This window comes from Phragmites australis, chromosome 21 (assembly GCF_958298935.1).
Source record: "Phragmites australis chromosome 21, lpPhrAust1.1, whole genome shotgun sequence".
NCBI lineage: Eukaryota > Viridiplantae > Streptophyta > Magnoliopsida > Poales > Poaceae > Phragmites > Phragmites australis.
The window spans coordinates 17,505,298-17,510,394 of NC_084941.1; positions in this window are offsets into that span (position 1 = coordinate 17,505,298).

The following is a 5,097-nucleotide window of genomic DNA, read 5'->3' on the forward strand; positions in this document are numbered from 1 at the left end:
AAATTCAACATATAGAGTACTAAAACAAAATAATAATAACAATATTAAGAAATCGCATAGGTACATGCTGCTAGTTTTCATGCATAAGGGACAATAAATTGGGCAACACCCACATAAACCAAATGTCCTGCTTTCTTGCATTGATGCACGCTTTCTGCAGAGTGGACAATTACTAAATGCATAAGGGACTAGATGCTTCATAACGACTATTTTTTCCAAACAAGAATCACATGTGGCAAAAACTTGATAATCATATCTGCTTGTGCCTTCCCAAAATAAGCACATTTCTTCAACTTAGAAATAAGTTCCTCGACCTTTAATTTGAAGACTCGGCTAACTATATCAGGTCTAGCATCAGGCCTTTGCCCTGGAACAAATGCAAGAGCATCAGCTATTTCTTACCATTTTGTACTACAGGTAAAAGTAATATATATGTCCGGAGGTCCATAAAATCGACAAATTACCATTGCATCTTGATAGTTCTGTACTATATACCTTTTACTTCCTGTAAAGCTAGCAGGCAAAATAACCTTTTTCCCAATGTTATTTCCATCAACATCAACCCTATGCAGTGCATCTTCAATGCCCTTATACACCTCGGACCTTAAGTTTTTATTTTTTTTATTATAAACCTAAGCCTATTTTCCTCTACTAATGCAAAAGCGTCAACAATGTATTGCTGGAATAGTTGATTACCACGTATTAGTGTTGTCACCTCGTGGCTACGTTGTTGTAACCGGAAAGTATAGTATTCGAGCATGGTAACCTCATATCTAACTCCGACCCGCAAGGTTCCTGACTGATTGTATTTAATCCCTAACTTCAATCCTTGTTCCCCATAAGGAAATAAAATTGGGTATTGTAAGGCCATATAGTTCGCATGAAGGTTTCTAATTCTTCTAAGCCCACCACCTTTATCTTGAATGATTATGTCATGACTCTTCTTCTCCTTCGAGAAATCTCCTACTATTAAAGCAGCTATCTCCGACCCTGTCGGTGCACTAGACTGAGGTGCAGCCTTGGACCTATCATGCAATAGCCTAAGGCATAAGGTTGGCATTGGCTCTATCCCAATAGGTCCCTAGCCACCCTAAATAATTTTACCAGCTCATTTGATTTGTCAAACATCCTTACCAAGCCCTCAACAATTTTGTTATCAACTCTGTTGTCATTATCACAATCCTTGTCTCTATCAAAAATTAACATTCGATTTTGAACCTCATTTTCAGTGTCAAAAATATAGAGTTGTACATACACTGGGGGCTTGCCCTCATCTGATAGCAAAGATCCAATTTGATGATAGATCTGGCCATTAATTTTAAATACATATGGCTCAGGACCCTTGTTTATACCGGTGTCAATTTTAGCATCGAGTGATGTAAAAGCAAACATCAAATTGTATGACCGAATAGACTTAATGAAGTGTTGCGATAAAACATCACCGTTTGGATTCAACAACCCAACCAGAAATGGAGGATCTTTTTGAAATGGCAAGCTGACCTTACCACCCCTTCAACAAAGATGGTTACGAATACAACACTCACATTGTGCCAAAATTGTGCACCACAGTACTGGCATTCGTGTGTAGGAGGGCCGTAGTATGAAGTCTAGAGTGAAAGGTATACTGCAAAGGAAACAAGCCACTAGATAAATTACAAATTTATTTACTTAGAACATTGGCATGTATATATCTACTAATCTTAACATATCTATTGCTACCTGGATTTTTTTACTGGACAGCACAATTTCCTACATAAGGAATCAACACTCACATGTTAATGGATAAGTATTTTAATCTTTGGGTATCCATAATTATAAATTGAACACAAAGAGGTACACGATTCACCTTTTTTCTTTGCTTGTCTTATGGATCTCCGAAGTTCCTACCTCTCACTTGTTGTTCCCCCACCTACAGCTAGGGACGAAAAACCAGTATAACCAGATGAAGCAACTGAAAATGATATTCTTAGAAGACGAGAATAAAAATGCAAAAGTGCATGAAAAAAAAATAAATCGGGGGAGGCAGGCCAGCCCGACGGAGGAGGCTAAGCTTTGCATGCATTTCTGGTAGTTGATGTGGGAGTAAATATTAAGGCAGGGATCAGATGGGAGAAAAAGAAATGATGGCTGATATGCTGTCACACCCTGATTTTCGGATTTCTCAAATTTCTAAATTTTTCCAAGATTTAATTATAGGTTGAATAATTAGAATAGGATAAAACTTATTTTCTAAATTCAAATTCAAATTTGAAGTAAGGTTATAATTGTTTGAATGCATTCATGCTGGAAATAGGCATCTAGGTTTTTATTTTGAGTTATTGGATTTCTTTGGATTTCATTTGAGCTAGATTTAATTTCCAAAATTCCAAAATGTTTTCATGAGTTCAAAACATTTTTATTGGCTTTTAAATGTTTTCAAAAGTCTGATGGAAATTTTCCTATAGTAATTAGGTTTTATTTGGGTTTTTATTTGTTTTCCTTCTCTTCTAGAAATTCCAAAACCAAATAAAAAACCTAAACCTAATTCTATCCAAACCCAGCCCAACCCCATCTTCTCTCTCTCTCTCTCTCTCCATAGCCAATCCAGTCCCCCATCCTTTCGGGCCCGACCCAGCTCCCCTACCGGCCCAAGCCAACCCTCCTCTTTCCCTTTCTCCACCTGGGCCGCCAGCCCGAGCCGGCCCGCTGTTCCTCCCACCTTCTCCCACCTGGGCTGCGTCACCGAGCAGCCCATCTCGGCCGCGCACTCGCTGGCCACTCAGCCGCTTCGCAGCCCTGCTCGCCAACCCGCTCGCCGTTGGCGCCCAGCGCCGAGCCGCCTTGACCGCGTGTCACCGCCACGTGGGCCGCGCCATTGTTGTCTCCCTTCCAGACTTCGACTCTGAGCCAAGTCCGCCAGCCGCCGCCTCCCAGTACCGGCATCGCACGCCTCCCTAGCCCTTTAAATATCAGCCGAGTGCCCCCGCCGATCCCATACCACCACAAACCGCCGCCTCCCCAAGCCCTATATCGCCGAGTCATCGCAAAAACCTAGCTCGCCACACCGCCATTGAAGCTTCTCGGCCGAACTCGTCGAATTGTCGTTTCCGCACCGCTTTGACCCATCCAAGCCGCCCTCGAACTTCGCCGATGCCTGCTGAACCTGACTGAGCCCTCGCCTTCGCTTTCTGTGTGCCGGAGACCCCATCTCGTTGACAACATGAAGCCGGTGCCGCCTTCTCCCGTCGCTGGACCGCCTTGCCACTTCTCCGAGCCATCTTGTGCCCTAGGTAAGCTGGCCATGCCTCCCTAGTTCTATTCTGCCGCTCGTCGTCATAATCCATCCACCGGAGCGCCGATCCGGCCAACTCCGGTGAAATCCACCGCCGTCCCGAGCTTCCCCCGCCGCCCAGTTTTCCGCCGCCGGCCAAAACCATCGGGAGCAAGCTCCAACCATCCGATCTTCAGCCAATGCCCCAGATTATATCTTTTCTTACCCTTTTATCTACCAATCAAAGGCTACCACGTGTCTATGTGATCCCAGTGAGCAAATGAATCCGATGTAGCCGCCATGTCACCATGCCGCATCAACCAATCTGCCCAATCATCCATCCAGACAGCAATTTCTCAATTTTCAGTGCAAAATCAATTCCAAAAATATCCTTTTTACAGAAAAACCCTTGGATCTTTAAATAGCCAAAATTTCTTTGTTTTAGCTCTGAACTGAGTGATTCTTGCACTCAAATTTTCCTAAATTCATGATCTATCGAACCATGTTAGTTTCAAATAGCCATCCTCATATCTTTACAGTAGTTATATCCTATTAACATCTAGATCCCTACAACATGAAGATATTCATGGTTGTTACAATAGCATATAGGTCATGGCAAGATCTACATGTCATTGTGTCACAAACATAAGTTTATGATGTTAAAATAATATATTGATTTGTAGGTCACACATGTTAATGCTTCAATCAATCTTTTCTATCATTCCATGTAAAACCCTAAACTTTATCGTTTCATCTATCCTCGAAAGAAGTCCAGTCAATTATGTTCTCTTTGCCTAGCTCAACCAAGATCCCGGTCCATCGTTCTATTCCTTTTATGTTTGCTATTTGGAGTTTATTTGGTGTTTATTTGATGTTTCTTTTTATTATCGGTAAAATACACGATTAGTCGACAACGCTTCGGATCTGTTCAAGGGCCTTCAAAACCAAGGTTTCAACAACACTGAGCAGCATGGATAAAAAAGGCAAGTGTCCTTGATCATACTGAACCTATGTTTTTAAATGTTTTATTTTATAAACTGCATGCAGTGTCTGTCAATATGATAGGTAGTCACCTATGTTAGGGTTTTCCCTAGATTTTCCCTTATCATCCCTTGGACCTAGATGGTTTATGGTTAGGTATCTTTGGTAGGTAGATTGCTTAGCCATGCTGTCAGAATGTTGGGAAGTGTCATATACATGATTAATGGAGTTACGCAATGGTGATGATGAACTTGGTATAGTAACATGGAACCCTAAGACTTGGGCAAAAAATGGGTTTGGTGATGATGGTTCAGGTGGTGAGCTTGTGGATACGTTCCAAGAAGAGATGTTAGGTTTCGTTGGTTATTCCCAGCTGGATGTTGGATAGTTGGAAAGTTCTTGCCCAAATATCACATATAAGGACCGGTTCGTGGAGCGACAACCCAAGAACTATCGTACCAAACATGAGGCCAATATGGGTAAGGCTTAGCATATTGATTAGACACCTGGCTGGCATTCATTGGAGTACCAGGACCTAATTGATGGACAATGCTTCGTAGTGATTCCCCTGGCGGCACACCACTGGCGTGTGTTAAGTGTCTAGCAAACATGGCAACAAGGATATCACGACTCGTGGCTAAAAGTTGGACAACCTCTGCAGAGTGTAAAACTGCTATAACAATCGTGCCCGCGGTTATGAGAGACTTGGATCCTCACATGATTAGTTGGTAGTGGAATGATTTTGGTTATGGTTATGGTCACGGATATGGTTTTGGAGGTTAGCCTCGGATGTTAGTTGTTGGGTGGATTAATTGAGTTACATTCACTTAATAATTGTTTAATGCTTTTGTGTTCAAATATATTTT